This window comes from Phyllostomus hastatus, unplaced genomic scaffold, assembly GCF_019186645.2.
Source record: "Phyllostomus hastatus isolate PE091 unplaced genomic scaffold, TTU_PhHast_1.1 phas_contig_210, whole genome shotgun sequence".
Lineage (NCBI taxonomy): Eukaryota > Metazoa > Chordata > Mammalia > Chiroptera > Phyllostomidae > Phyllostomus > Phyllostomus hastatus.
Window position 1 is genome coordinate 37,358,923 of NW_025333737.1, and position 15,330 is coordinate 37,374,252.

General features: G+C 68.7%; 1 protein-coding gene across 3 annotated transcripts in view; it reads right to left on the bottom strand.

Moving 5' to 3' along the window:
* RBFOX3 (RNA binding fox-1 homolog 3) overlaps positions 1–11,169 on the bottom strand; it is a 244,360-nt gene extending 233,191 nt beyond the window's left edge. For all 3 annotated transcript variants that reach the window (XM_045835929.1, XM_045835930.1, XM_045835928.1), the window contains exon 1: positions 10,763–11,169. The gene's annotated coding sequence lies outside the window, so the exon portion shown is untranslated. The remainder of the gene's footprint in view (positions 1–10,762) is intronic.
* Positions 11,170–15,330: the final 4,161 nt, after the last annotated feature.

The window sequence follows — 15,330 nt, forward strand, 5'->3', positions numbered from 1 at the left end:
CCACGGCCAACCCCTGGACATCCCGTCACGAGAGTCCCCAGCACCCAGAGTGTACGGCCCAATTTCAGTCCCCGTGTCCTCCATCACTTGCTCAGGGCCCCACGCGGCCTGTCCTGGCTCCTGCCTGCTGGGGGGACAGCAGGGAGCAGACACCCCCCAGCTCACCGGGCCTCTGGGGGGTCCGGACCCCGAAACAGCCAGCCACAGCACCCGACCGCGGAGGAAGGCCGCGAGACCCCGCGGCAGGCGGTGACACGGCCCGCGGTCGGCCCGCAGCCTGGTCTGTCCTCTTTCTAGCCGGTGCTCTGGCCACGTGGTTGCCCAGTCTGGACCGTGGGCTCCCTGGGGACCCCACACAGCCCCGCAGAGGGCCGGCTGACCCCTGGACCCATTCTGGGGGCCCCTCTCTGCGTACAGGGGGCGGCCCTCCGGCACGTGGCTCGGCACACGGGGGCGCCCCGGAGGAGGACGGCGCAGACGCGGGGCCTGAGCGCACACAGGCGCGCATGCGCGTGCCCCTCCTGTTAAGGACTCCGGGTGGCGCATCCTCTGCTCTCCGGCTATAATTACTTTCGCGTGGGAGACAGATTCTGTCTCCAGGATCTGAGAAACGCTCTCCTGGAACATCGCAGTCTGCGGTCCCGGGGAACCTCGCGGCGCCCCAGCCCTCCCGCCCGCGCCCGGCACGCGCCTGCAGCCGCGCATGGAGGGCTGAGGAGGGCTGAGGGCCGGCTCCCAGCCACCCCACTCCGAGCGAGCGCCGGGGGGTGGGGGTGGGGGACCGAGGCCCGCGGGTAACCATGGCAACTTCACGAAGTTCAAAAAACACAAGTTTGTGAGTTGTTGGCTGTTATTTGGTGCTTGAGTGGGTTGAGGTCTTTCTTCCTAAGTAACCCTTTCAGGGGTTTTGGGCACAGGGTCCCAGGCACGGGCCCCAAACCCCTAAACTACCTTCCGATGGGGGAGGGGGATCTCGTCTGGGCGCCAGCACCCAGGCCCCGGTCTGCCCTCCGGGAGGGCCGCTCTCCACAAGGAACAGCGTGCCTCCCACCGGCGCCCCTCTGCCCAGGGGCCCCAGGAGGGGTAACCAGCTCCCTCGGAACCCCAGCCAGGCCCCCGGACACCACCTGCACGTGTCCCAGTGAGGGGGGAGAGTCAGGCAGCCCCGGCAGACCCCCCCCCACAGGCTCACACTCACACACGTGTGTAAACCACACTCCCCCACAGATGACATCCTGCTCACACTCGGAAATGCCCTGTGGCCCTCCAAGGTCCCCGATGGCCTCGGTGGGCACCCGTGGGAGCCGCCGCCCTGGGCACTGGCCCCACTCTGTGGAGCTGGCGGGTGCAGGCCCTCGATGCCAGGGGACATGCTCACGTGTGGACGGGCCACACACACACGGACAGCACGGTCCCTTGGTGTGACTGACGTCACGGGGCAGGTGGCTCCCTCCGCAGAGTGGGCCCCGGCCCAACAAGGGCGGCCCCCACACACCCGCCCGCCCCTGCTGGCTGCAGCGTGGACCTGGTTTGCTACACGCCCGAGACAGGCGTGCTGAGAGCGCTCAGCGCCGCCGCCGGGCTCCGTGTCACAGCCGTGGTGCCAAAGGGCTGGGCACGCGGCTGGGGGGAAAGGAATTGTTGTTTAAGGCAGAAAAATCCCAAATGGCCCTTCCAGCCATGCGGCTCACATAATTGTAGTATCTGAGTGCACGGAGGCCTGGCGTGCCGGCTGGCTCAATACCCGCTGATGCCACAGCCCCGCGCTCACGGGGAGCGGCCGCGCCGGCGGAAGCCGAAGCCCGGCGGGGAGGTGGGAGGGCGGGGAAGGAGGTGGGGAGCGGCGTGAAAGAAAGAGCATTCCCAGGAGTGACACAGCTCCCACGCGGGACCACATCGTCCATGAGCCGGGAGGGCCCCGGAGTACCAGGCACCACGTCCCCACGAAGATGGAGTTTCCTCGAGGAAACGGCCAGACTCACACGGCGCAGCCCTCAGACACGGGACCAACGGCGGAGGGGGGCCTGGGGCTTGGCCGGTGTCCGGCTCCGGTGCCCGGCAGCCTGGCCCTCGGCGTACGGGTCCGACCCTCGGAGGAGCCTGGGGGGGTCCGAGAGCTGTGCGCACACGGCGCACACAGGCACACGTCTATCCTGCACATGCACATGCAAGCACACGTGTGTGCCCATGTCATGGGGCGGTGTGCGTGCTTGCATGTGCATGCATGAATGCACGTGTGTGCAGGTGTGTGCGCACACATGCACTCACTAATCTCGGGTCGGGGCCAGCATTCTCACTCACGCCCGAGCCACATGGCGGCCCTCACGGTGCCAGGGGCTCAGGAGACAGACCTCCCTGCAGACGTGCGGCCCGGGACTGCCCCTCCGTGAGGAGGCCCTGGGCTCTTCGGGCCCCGCCTCCGGGGACTGTGTGAGACCTTCCTCGGTCCATTCCAGGCCCTTCAAACCCACCCCAGGGGCTCCCGCTTTCCAGACACCGGGAGGCAGCCCTGCTCGGCCGTCTGAGTGAGGTGACTGGTTCCTTCCGACCACCCCGACTCCGCAGGGCCCTGCTCTCCTGAGCCCTGCACTGCCTTCCTCATCCCCGGGGCGGGGCGGGGCGGGAGGAACCGCAGATCTGCCCCCCCCACCCTCGGCTGCTCTGAGCTCAGCGCTGTTTCTGGCCTGTCCACGCCCGGGCCCAGCCCCCAGCAGCCTGACCCCGGTGGAGGGGGCCAGACCCCAGGGCGGGAAACCACAGCCCCGAGAGGACACCCCTGGGGCTGGAGTGACCTCTCCCCACCCCGTCCGCACCCGGTGGGGGACAGGGCCCCGGCCAGGGACACAGTGACCTCTCTGTGCCAGACGGGCCCAGAAGCCCGCAGGCGGCACTGGCCCCGAGGCTGGGCCCCGGCCCCAGTGGACGCCTCCTTCCCTCTCCGGCGGACCCAGTGGTTTCTGGGACGTTAGCCCACACGAACGCATCTCAGCGCGGAGAACATTATAGTTATGATTATTACGGAAAGACTTCCTTTATAACCCTCATTTTCCAGCGCTCATTACTTCCTGAAAAATTATCCTTGGGGTTCCAAATTCCCAAGTCTGGCCTTGGGAGTTTTCTTCCCAGGATTTGAGCCAGACGCACGGTTGCGTCCACGGCGCGAAGGGAAGCCATTAGTTCCCACTCGGTCTCCATGGCGACTCGTCACCAGGAGAGAATGCCACCCCCCCCCCGGGCGGGCGAGGCAGAGGGGCCACGGCGGCCAGGTGAACCCCGACACCCCCAGCAGCCGACCACCCCGTTCCGGGTCCGCCCGCCTGCTCCCTGCAGGGTCCACCCTTGAAAGGGGGTTTCGGCCGCAGGGAGGGGGAGGCCCCCGTGAGACGCCCCTTTCCCGCTGGCGCAGGAACCCGTGGGGACGGCAGGTGCGCATCTTCCCCGTGTTCTCTCTCCACGCGAGCACGGAGCTGGACGCGTGTTTCCCAGCACCGGGCCGGCCGTGCGGGGAGAGCCGGGTCCCACCCTGGGGGGAGCTGGGGAGCCCGGAGACGGCGGCGGGTTCCCGGTGCCACCTCCTTTTCTCCCTCCTTCGTGTCCCGGGCGGCGTGGCCCGCGAGAAAGAAAAACGCGCTCGCTGGAAAGTGATCCTGGACACCACACCGGGGTGTTCGCAGGTGGGACGAGGGCGAGGGCTTCCCCATCAAACAAGACCACCCTGCAGCTCCCCCCGCCCCCCGCCGCCTCCCCCGGTGACCAGCAGGTAAAAGTTCGCCACTGCCCACGTCCCACACGGAATTCTGGGACGCCACGGCTGGGCACGGGGTTGGCAGTCTGGGGCGCTGGTTATTATATCACACCACAGAAAACAACAATTCTCACCTTAAATTGCCCCAGCGCTTTTCTTTTCCGCTAAGATCCCAAAATAGTTCACTGACGCGCCCCCTGAGAGGGAGGCAGTGGGCACCCCCGTCCTCCGGGCCCCTGAGGGGGCGTCCCTGGGGCTCTGGCTTCAGCCCGCCTGTCCCTGCAGCGGGGACCCCAGCCGGGCCTGGCAGCGTCACGGTGGTCCCTCGGATGAGGGGGTCCCTGTTCCAGAAAGACGCGCCCACTGGATGCTCACTTCTCACGGGCCTGCAGAGCTGTCTGTCGTGCACCAGGTCCCGAGAGCCGCATGCATCTCCGTGCTGAAGGCAGGCGGGGGGCAGTCGCTCGGGCTGAGAGCAAGCTCCACGGTGGCCTCTGCAGGCTCAGGGGATCCCCCTAAGGGGTTCCCCTGACATCCCTCCAGGAGTGGGGGCGTGGTCGGGGGGGTTGCCGACCATCCAGGGGCCCTCCACCCTCTGGGTGCCCTGGTCAGGGTGAGTGCCAGGCCCACAGCCCCACAGACAGGCGCCCCTCCCTCACGCCCTTCTGCCTGGCTGGAGGGTGCTCCTCGGGACGCGGGCCCTTCCAGGCCACCGGGTGGGGCCCCCGCCCCTGTGGAGCGGTGCCGAGGCCAGCTCCCCTCTGGACGCCCGCCGCTTTATCTAAGACCATTTTAAAGCAGCGCCGTCTCCTCCTGGCCGCAGGAAACAGAGCAGAATCCACGTCCTTGACTCTGACGGCAGGTCTGTCCCCTGACGGATAAACCATGCGCCCACCACCACTGCTGTGCACCTACTGTGTGCTGGCTCTTTGCACGCACTCCCTCCCCACTTCTCTGTCCACTGAGTGAGCCGTGGGCTGCCGGGGGCCCAGGGTCGGGAAGCCCCTGTCGCCTCCCGGACCACACGCAGCGGTCAGCTCCCGGCCTCGCCGCGCCCTGCCCACAGGTCCGGAGCCAGGGAGCCGATGCCCGGCCCGGGTCAGAGCCGCCTCCCGCTGCAGCGGGCGTCTATATACAGCCACGTCCTGCAGGGGCGGCCAGGGTGAGCAGTGTTGGGGAGCTCCCGTAATAAGGACACGGAGCGAAGGTGCAGACCAGACCCCCAGGGAGAAGAGGGGACACGGGGGTAGGGGGGGGAGCCGTTAGACGCTGGGGTCCCCGCAGGCGCCTGGGCGCAGTCCCCGCTGGAAGATCCTTCTGGTCTCCCTTCCCTTCTCGGCGCTCCAGGCGCCGGGAAATCGCGGTGCGTGCGCCGTGACCGCGAGGGTGAAAAGTCAACTGAACTCCAGCCGACCCCCCGCAGGTTGCAAAGCCCTTCCTGCCAAAAAAAGGGGGGCAGGGGGACCCCCAGCAGGAGTTCGATTTCAAGGTGCCCAGAAGAAGCTCTCATGTCCAGACCAGGCAGCGTGGCCCTGCGCCCAACGCTTAAACAGAAGCTCCCAGAAAAGTGGGAGCTGTGCCCCCCGGAACCCAGCAAAGAAGCCGACGGTTCCCTCTCCGTGAGGGTCCCCACCGACCCAGCTTCAGCGGGAGACCGTTCGCTTCTGGGCGTCCTGGGCGTCTGCACCCCTTTAAATCTCCCTCCGAGTGGCGTGCCCCTCTTCCGACACAGGTCGGCGCCCTGTCCCCCGGCTCCAGCAGAGGCCCCCGTTCCACGAGAAAGGGCCTCGCAATCGGTCGAGAACAGAGGGCTCCTGGGTGTCCGTCGTCCTCGCCGGAAAGCGCACTGTCCTGAGACGCGGCGCCCAGCCCAGGGCCCAGCACCTGCCTGGCGTCCAAACACAGGGACTGCGGGGTGGGGGGTGGGGGGGACAGGCCACACCCAGGCTCCAGGGGGGCCGCCTTTCCCGCCCTGGTCACCCCTCGGTCTCACTGGGCGTCGCAAGGAAGGAGTTGCTGGTGTTCCCTCTGCCCACGGTGGGTGGGGGGAGGCTCTGAGTGGGCCAGCCGTGGGCTTGTGCATCAGCCCCTGGCGGGGTGGGGGGGTCCTTTGCTCTGGGGGCCTGGACTCCCTTTTGCTTGTCTGTCTTGGTGGAGGGAGACTTCTGACGTGAGACGAGGTGCTTGGGACAGGTAAAGACACGCGAGGATCCTCCGTTCTTCCAGACAAGCCGCACCTGTTACCATTCCTCCAGCCCCCGCCCCCGCCGCCCCGAAGGAACCCGGTGAAACTGCGGGCCCTGGCTGGCGGCAGGTGCCCGTCCCCAGGTAGCTCACCCGTCTGCAAGCGGGCCGTTTCCTGAGGGGGCTGCGGCAGACACACCTGAGCACCCGCCTCTCCGCACATGGTTTGCAGTCGAGGCCGAGGCCCACGCTGGACCAGAGGGCGGGCGGGCTCCCCTGCGTCCGGCAGACGCCTGGCGGAGACTGTGCCCACGGGGCTGGTGACCAGGGTGGGCCTGGGAGGGAGCCTGGCAGCCCTGCACCCACACCTCCACTATTCTAGAACCTTGGGAGGGAGCTCTTGGGACAACCACGGACCGGAGCCATGTGGTAAAATGAGCTAAAAATGTGTATTCTTCTCCGTCCTTTGGCTGCTGGGAGCACGCTCTGGTTTTCAACAGCTAGACCTTCCAGGAAAGAAACCTTCCAACCAGCGCTGCCCAGGTGGGGTCCCAGGGAGCCGGCCCCGAGCCACACGGGAAGGGTAGGGTCCCTGCCGCACAGCGGAGCATGTCCCGGGCCCCTGAACTCGAGATGGAATCGGCAGCCCTGGCTGGTGCCCCGAGGGCTGGCCCTGCCCCGGGGCGGGGGCACCTTGCGGAGTGCCAGCGGTCGGCGTCTATACCTGGAGCTTGCCCCCGGCTGCGGGAGGAAATACCCTCTCAGCGGCAGCAGCAGACTCTAGGCTCCTGATGACCCCGAGTCACCTCCTCAGGCACGTCCCGCCCTCGGCGGCGGCGCATGTGTTGCAGAAACTGTGAGGGCAAACGGGTTCGCGCCGACAAAGACGGGTCCCCCACGAGCCCGTCAGCCCGTGTGCCGAGGCGCCGCTCTCGGCGACGCTGCTCCCCCTTCTGCCGGCGGGCCCCCAGCCCGGGACGAGCCCCCACAGCGGCCTCGGGGACCAGGGCCTGCCACGGTGAGCTGGGACCCCCTCACTCTCCCGGGCGTGTGAGGGCAAACAGCGCCCCGAGAGCGGGGGTGCAGGGGAGAGGCGGACAGCGAGAGGCAGAGGGAGGTTGAACGAGAACGTTCTGCACACGACAGAGACGGCGGTGGCCTGGAGGGGACGCTGCTCCAGGGAGGCAGCGGGAGGGAAGGGGCCGGGCCACCGGAGCACTGCTCGAACCCAGGGGGGAAGGCCTCCGCGGAGGCCTCCGCGGGGGAGGGGCCGCGGCCGGCCAGGACGACGACGCAGGTGCATGCAGTGCGGGCTGGGCAGGCGGCACCCGGGGCTGCAGGCAGGCAGGTGCCCGAGGGGGAGAGGCCGTTCATGCGGCTGGCGGGGCGGGGAGGGGGCGCAGGTAGTTTCCAGATGGTTTCCCCCTTCCCTTATTTAAAAATAAAGAACTCCTCGCCCCGTGTCGGCTGCCCAGCAGGCTCCGTGTGTCTCTGCAGCAGAGGACCGAGCCGGGGGGTGTGCAGGGAGGTCGGCACAGACGGACAGCTGCCCGGAACCCGCAGGCAGGGCAGGGGCCCGCGCCCCCACCGCTGCCGCGACCTGTCGGTTTCCAGCCCGGCACTGGGGTGGCCCCCTGCACACTCCCCCAGACTGTTTGCCAACTGCCCCCGCTGCCGAGACCCCCCGGGCGCCTCTGAGTGGGACGGGAGCCCCCTTCCTGTGCACGCTCCTCCCCTCCTGACTGCGAAAGCGCCGGGTCACGCTGCGTGCCCAGGCCTCGAGGGGTACATCCGCCCTCATCCCTGCCCCCAGGGGCACCCCTGCAACTCCGACCCATCACGGGGCAGTGGGGCCCCCGGTTGTGGCGGCGTGGGGGGGGGGGTGTCAGAGGAGGCTACAGGGCCCGGCCGGCCAGGACCCAGCACTGAGGGCGCGTTTGCCCCGCCACGGCCGTCCCAGGTCACCCCAGACACCAGAGGTCCACAGCGCACCCCCCCCAGTGTCCCGAGGAGCCGTGGGCGGTGCTCCAGGTGGCACGAGTGGCCCCAGCAGACAACGGGCCCCTCTGAAACGGCCCCCAGGAGCCTTCCCACCTGCCTCTGCCCTAGCCGGCCTCTGCGCTGGCCCTGGGCCGCCTCAGGAGCCCGCCCCTTCCCCAGCAGCAGGAGGGCCGGTGCTAGCAGCGCCCCCCAAGCTCCAGGACCCCCGAAGCCCCAGGTCGGTCCGAGGTGGGAGGAGGAGGACAGGCTGCGCACCCCGGCCCTGTCCTTGGTGCTGGCACCTGCTGCGCCCCTCGTGGCCCTCAGCCTCGGTTCTTGCGGAAGGGCAGTGACTACACCCCCCACCCGCGGGCCGTGGCTCCGGCCCCAGGGCCCTGGGCGAGGAAGGTCCTGCGCAGCCAGTCAGAGGCTGGGCCTGCCAGCACTTCCCCGGGCTCCCTGCTGCCCCTGGTGACCTGAGGTGACCCAAGGCTCCAGGGTGGACGCAGGTCTCTCTAAGCCCCAGATGCCCACCCGGAAGGTGGGTCCGAGCCATCTCTAAGTCCTCTTTTGTGGGGGAGGGGCTGGCTGCTGGGGCTCATACCCGGAAACCCAGCCGCTCAAGCGCCAAGGGCCCACGTGAGGCCGGCCGGCCGGCCCTCCACTCCCACAGGGCTGCGTCACCAGGCCCGGGCTGCCTCGGCCTGAGTGTCCCCTCCACCTCACCTCGGCAGCCAAAGCCCCCAGGGCTCCCCACCTCGCCCACGCTGGGGGGCGGCCCTGCCCCTCCCAGAAGCTCCCAGCCAGGAATGAGGGGTGAGGCCTGAGGTCTGGTGCCCACGGCAGGGAGGCCTCCAGTCTCCAGGGAGGAACGGGATGGGGGCGGGGGCGGCAGCCTTGGTCCCCAGCAGGGGAGCCAGCTGTGCCCACGCGCCTGGAGGCAGGGACGGAGGGGGAGGGCCTCCACCCCCCCCTGCCCCCACAAGGTCCCAGGAATCCCCCCTTGCTCCCCAGGGCTCTGGGGGGGTCCCACCGACCCAAACCCCACGTTCTCCAGGCGTCACTGTGACTTTTCTCTTCCCCCTTTCACGAACTGGGGGGGTGGGGGGGTCTGGTTTAACGGGTGTAATCTCCTCCCCGTTAGCCACGCAGCCTAATGAAGACATCGGCCCAGATCCGCCATGCGCACTTTAACCAGCAGCTTCTGTCGCAATGTTTATACTTTTAAAAATTATTTTTCTGCAGCGCAGTAAAACCAAAGCTGGCTTCCGGCTCGGAGAGCTCATTAAGGGCGACCCCGCTCCATTAGCCGGTGCGGCTCAGCGGCTAAGTGCCCCCGGCTCCGGGTGGGCGCCCAGGGCATCCCGGAGCCGAGCGGGCTGCGACTCGGCAGGAGGTTGGCGACCGGGCGCGCTGAAGAAGCGACTTCACCTGGGGGCGGAGGCTCGCCAGCGGGACGGAGACCCACGTTCCTGCCACTTGCCTCCACCGTGGGGCGTCTCGCGCTGCGCAGCAGGACGAGCGGCGCTGTGGGAGCCCTTTTTTAAAGTGACTGGTAAAAAAATAAACCTTGTCCCTCCCCAAAGCTGGAAAGCTCTGGCACCTTGGAGAATGTCACCACGCCACTGGACCCCTAGCCCACTGGGACCGGCGGAGTACTAGCTTCCCAGGAACACCCCCACCCCACGCGAGACCAGATAGATCCCAGGCCGCTAGGGACAGGACAGGGTCCCAATGTCCCTATGTCCCTCCGCACCCGACCGGGGCCGAGCTCGCGTCCCTTCGCGGAAGGAGAGGGTAGTGCGATAGGTGCACTGCGAGCCTCCGCGCCGGGAAAGGCGGCGACCCCCGGCCTTGCAGGAGCCGGTGGGGCTGCGGGATACAGCTCCCCGCCAGGGGGCACGCCCCAGGTACCCCCGGAGATCCCGCCGCGGACCTCCTGGGGCCGCCGGGGCAGAAAGTTTGGACCAGGGCTGTGCCTGGGCCCCTGGCGCCGGCGTCCCCAGCCGCACTAGCCCCTGGGAACGCCAGCGCCCCGGAGAAGCGGGCTGGGCTCTGGATGGAGCCTCCCCAACGCCGCTCCGGAGACGCTGTTCCCGAGGGCTCTGCGCTGCCCGCCCCTGAGCCCCAGCCTGGGCACCGCGGGAGGCCCGCCCCGGTCCTCTCTGGGGAGCCCAAGGCGCGCCTCCCGCGCCGCAACTCCTCCGGGTCGTCAACTCCTCCGCGAACCCTCCGCCGAACCCTCCGCCGGGTGGACCCGGGCAGCGCTCCCCTCCCAGGCCCGGGTACCGGAAAGGAGGCGCACTGCGTCCCCCAGGGTCCCTGCTGCCACCCACTCTGTCCCGGCCGGTCCCCTGGACGCGCCCCGCGGGGCCGGGATCCCCTCTGCCTCAGCCCCCCCCCCCCCGCCGGGGAGTTCCCTGCGCCGCCAGGCGTTGTGCCTCCTTCGCTGCCGCGGCTGCGCTGCCGCCTCCGCCGCCGCCACGGCTGCAGCCACGCAGCGCAAGGGACTCCTGGCGTCTCCATGGAGCCCGAAACCGCCTTCGCATTCACAAAATCACCCCACCGGCCTCCTGCTGGGCCACGTGCCGGATCCCGGCCGTGAGGGACCGGCGACCCTGGCAGGGACCCCTGCACCTGAGAGTGCCCCCCCCCCGCTTCCCCACACAGCCTCGGAGGGCTCTGGCCGCCCTCCGCAGCCCCCGCCTCCCCCGCGGGGTCCTGTGGGCCCCTCCCAGGGCCGTGCCGCCCCCCAGCCCCGAGCCGGCTGTCGCACGGTGGTAACCACCGCTGCAAGGCTGGGCAAGGCTGGGCAAGGCTGGGCGAGCGGGCGACGAGGACCGGGCTACTCACGGGCTCAGCGCTCCCCGAGGCAGGTGACGGGGGCCTGGCGGCCATGCCCCAGCTGCATCCTGGCCGGGCGGACAGCGGCGTTCCGGGGCCACGCAGGCACAGGCCGGCCCGCAGCGAGGGGCGCGCGGGGCTGGGCTCCAGCAGCTCCGGCGGCAGCGGAGGCGGCCGCGTCCCTTCCGGGAGCGCGCGAGCGGCCGGGGCTGGGGCCGAGCCGGGCCGCTGTCCTAGGAGGCTCTGCCGGCTCCGGAGCTCCGTGCTCTGCACTCGCTCTTCCCTCTCTGCCTCTCTCTCCCCCTCTCTCTCTCTCTCTGTCTCTCCCTCTCTCTCCTCCCCTTTTCTCTCTCCCTCTCCCCGGTTCCTCTGGCTCGCTTGGCTGGAGCGAGGAGACAGCAGGAGCACGCGCGCAGGCAGGCGGCTGGGGCGGTGCGCGCAGAGCGCTGCGCGGGAGGGGGCTCCTGCAGCGCGGGGCGGGGCGGGCGCCTGGGTGGGGAGGGCGGCCGGCTGCGCCCTGCGCACGGCGCCCGGGCGGCCGCAGAGCCCCAGCACCCGGGCGGTGGGCAGGGCGCGGGGTCGTGAGCGCCGCCCTCCCGTCCGGAGCCCCGCCTCAGCTCCCTTCCTCCAAGCAGCCCGTCTCAGGACCCCCGTCCTGCCACCTCCCTGTGCCTGGCCCAGGAAGGACACCACCGGGGATTCCCATAAATAGAACTCCGGGTGTGGGGGGCGGGGAGCCCCCCCACTCCTCTGCTGCCCAGCCTGCCTGCCTTCTCTTCCACTTTGCCCACACTCACCCATCCCCTGCTAGGTGGGGCCTGGCGTTGGGGGCCGGCCTTCCTGAGGACAGGGCCACCCTCGCGGCTGGGGCCTCTGTCCAAGGTGCCGACCCCACCGATGTAAGCGTTCATACCCTGGCGGGAGAGGGACTTTCGGGTTCGCCTGACATCAGAAGAGGAAGCCAACAGGCCCCCTCCCCACAGCCAAGCGTCCCCCCCCCGCTTCGGGGAGAGGCTCCGGTGCAGGGTGTGGTGGGGGGGCCTGGAACCAAGCTGAGGCCGAGGGCCCTTGGGGGCCCGGGGAGTCCACAGTGGCTGGCATTCAGCACCGAAGGCGGGCCCCAGGGCCTGCACGGTCCCAAACAGAATAGCAGGTTGGGCGGGGCCTCGATCCTGTTTCTAAGCAAAAGTCAGACAGACATACGGACGCAGTGCCCAGAGCCTACCACCAGCAGGCGGTGGGGTGTGTGGGGGGGGACCGCCCCCTGTGAGACACCCTCCGTCCAAAAACAAATGGAGAGCCGGCCCCAGGCGGAGTTTACGTCTGACGTTGCTTCTGCAACGATGACATCCCCGACTGTCCTGCTTTTCCAGCTGGGCAAGACGCTGGACGCGGCGCCCGGGGTTGGCCGGGGCCTGGGAGGCTCACAGGCAGCACAGGGAGGGACGCACTCCCGGCTCTGCAGAGCCCCAAGGAGCACGCGAGGCCGGACGGCGTGCGGGACAGGGGGCCACTGGCTGCTTGGGGGTCCGTGCTCTTCGCCCCCCCCCCCGGCCCTCCGGCCCGTCTGGGCCGTTGACCTGTCTTGGCCAGTGGGGACCCTGCTACGTGGTTTCCAGTGAGCGGCCCGGCCCTGCGGCTACACGCCAGATAAACGCCTTGTCTCCGCGCGGTTGGCTGGACTTCCTGCGGCCCCAAGTCTGAAACGGCACTGGTTCTCCCCGTCCTCTGCAGTCGGATCCTCGATGGAGGCGGAGCCCCCCACTCCCCGTGGCCCCCCGTCTCCCCCCGGAAGGCCTCTTGCTTCCCAGGTAAAGGCAGGGGCGCTTACGAGCCACTGTCCTGGGTCATCCAGCAAAGCTCCCTGAAGACAGCAGCAAACTGTGCTCCCAGTCCCCACCGGGACCAGCCAGTGCTCGGCACACAGTAGGTCCACTCCAACTCCTTGTGGGGGCGGGGGCGGGGCGTGAACTCGGCATCGGTGGCCTCAGGAACAGCAGGTCCAACCCCCTCAGGGGACAGGCCCCGGGGAAGGTGCCCTTCTAGCCCGAGAGGGGGGTCGGGGCCAGCCTGTGTGTCTGCATCCCAGGGCCAACCGGGAAGTTTACAAAACTATCCTCCACGAAGAGAATTCTACAGACCTCGGGCTTGAAATTATTTTTTTTTCAAGCGAGAACATGGAGGAGGATCTGGGAACATTCCTCTGCAACAGTAATTAGGGAAGGAACAAAAGGAGACCCAGTTCCTAGGATGACGGCTGAACACACACGGCTAATTTTGCTCCCCCTGCAAAGCCCACTGGAACCACCGGAGAAGATTGTCTTAAAGCTCTAAACCCCCAGGGCCTGGAGACCAGGGAAAGGAAGCCACACAGGACGGGTCCAGGAAAGCAAAGGGACAAGGGGTACCTGGCCTCGTGGAGCTGAGTCCTGACCCCACCGGGGTGGGGGCAGAGAGACAGAACCCCCAAAGGCTCGGGAGTGGGGGGGGGCAGATGCCCACGGAGGCAGGCGGGCAGCTCACAGCAGCGGAGCCCGGGATCCCAGATGGCGGCCCACCCCGGATCGCTGCCTGGCATCCCCCGCCCCCAGAGGGGTGTTCCCGGGAGAGGTGACTCCTGAGAGCTCTGGGCCTGGGGCACCTCACGCACGGTGACAGAGGGGCGTCATGCACTCTGAAGGCTTAGAAACCTATTAAAGATGTAACTTTTCTATTTCCCAGCAGACAGCAAAGACGATCTGTTCCCTGGGGCTTGGGGACAAGCCCACCCAGGCCCCGGAGCCTCCGGCCAGCTCTGCAGGGCGGCTGCCGGACACTGTGGGTCAACAGACCCAATTACCAGAGGCCGGAGGGGAGCCGAGAGGAGACGGGGCGGCCGCACCACCCGGGCGGGGCACGGGAGGGCAAGGGCGTCCGAAATAGCCATTCTCAGCGTCCTCGGAAACGGCGGAGCAGACGCGGCCTCCACGAGCCGCGCGCGAGGTGCTATTTCGGGGGGAACGTTTACAGCACACAAAGAGGCCGGGAGATTAAACGCGTGAGAACAGAAAGAAAACCCCCGCCAGAAAGGCCGGAAGGTGGACGCCCGGGAACGTCCCAGAATTCAAAGCAGAAAGGCACCCGGAGGAGAGGAGGGGAGGAAGGACGGACGAGGAGACGGCAGGTTCTGTGGGTTGAATGCAAGGGATGGTTTTAATTCGAGAAATGTTCCCAGGAGGCGTGGCCGGGCTCCCCGCACAATGGGTGGACACTGACCCCACGTGAAGGCCTATGACTACAACAAACAAAATCCAGAGGACGCGCTTCCAGGCCCATGGGGAAAAAAAAAAAGCAGGCGTGAGAATGGGCTTCAGAACCCCCAGCAGCGATGGGGATGGGAACAGCCAGCAGAGCCCCCCGAGGTGCTGGCCCAGAGCCCCCCGCGGAGCCCAGTGCACAGCGAGAGTAAGATGCGGACACTGCGAGTGCGAGAGCGCGGGGAAACTTCCTCCCCGGGCACCGCTGCCCCGCAGCTGCCGGAGCGCACGCCGGCTGCCGTGGAAGAGGGAGAGCGGTGGGGGGTCCACGGGTGGGTGCAGGGAGGTCACAGAGGGCCCACTGGAGCAGGGCGCTGACCGGCCGAGGGCGGTGGCTGCCGCTGGGCCTTCCGGCCCCCAGACGAGCCCGGTCCAGCTTCTCATCGCACTTGGCCTGCTCGGGCCGGGCCGGGGCCGGGTGGACGGCCTGCTTTCTTCTCCACACCTGCCCCTTGGACAAGGCGAAGAGACTCACGTCACCCCTCAAAAGTGTCCTACTTTGTCCTCCTGGAGGGAGGGGGGTGGCCATGGGGAGCCGCGAAACAGAAAACACTGAATGGCCAGTCCCCCCGCGCCCCACCAGCCCGCTGGACGCCCCAGCTGGGGTACGACCTCAGGTCTGCGGGGAGCCCTCACGGCCCTGCCACAGGCCCGCAGGGGCCGGCGCCTCGGTCTCTCACAGCCAGCGGGCTCACGGACCCCTGGACTCCGCCGGGGCAGCGCAGGCCGGACTGCGCCCCCAGGGCCGTGCACCGGGCCAGCTCCCAGGCCCCTCCCTCCATCTGGGAGAGCGCGCCGTGGCTGGCTCCGCCCACGAGTCACCTGCGCATGCGCAGACGGTGGCACAACAATAAACTGTGGAATCCAGGCGCCGAGGGACTCCTCTCTCCTGGTCTGTCCGTCACAGCCGTGCCAGGCCCGCAGGCGGCCGGCGGGCGGCTGCCGGAGAGCGTGTTTGCCGCTCATCACCGGGCTTCCTCGTGCGGCCACGAAAACACGTCTTACTTCCACTGCCCCGCCCCGGGGCTGGCTGCCCACCGCCGGGTGTCTGGGGGTTCCCCTGCGGCCGCTGCAGGACACCGTGCGGCCGGAGTGCCTCCCTCTCCCCACGGCCTCCCCGTGGGGGCCGCGGGGCCCGGCTACCCGAACAACCGTCCGCGCCCTCGCACACCAAGCACGGGGCAGGTGTGCCCACACTTCCATTCTGCGGGGCTCCGGGGCGGGGTCTCTGCAGACCCCAGGCAGTGCAGGCCACGGTGGAGCCCTGGAGGTCAGGGGAGG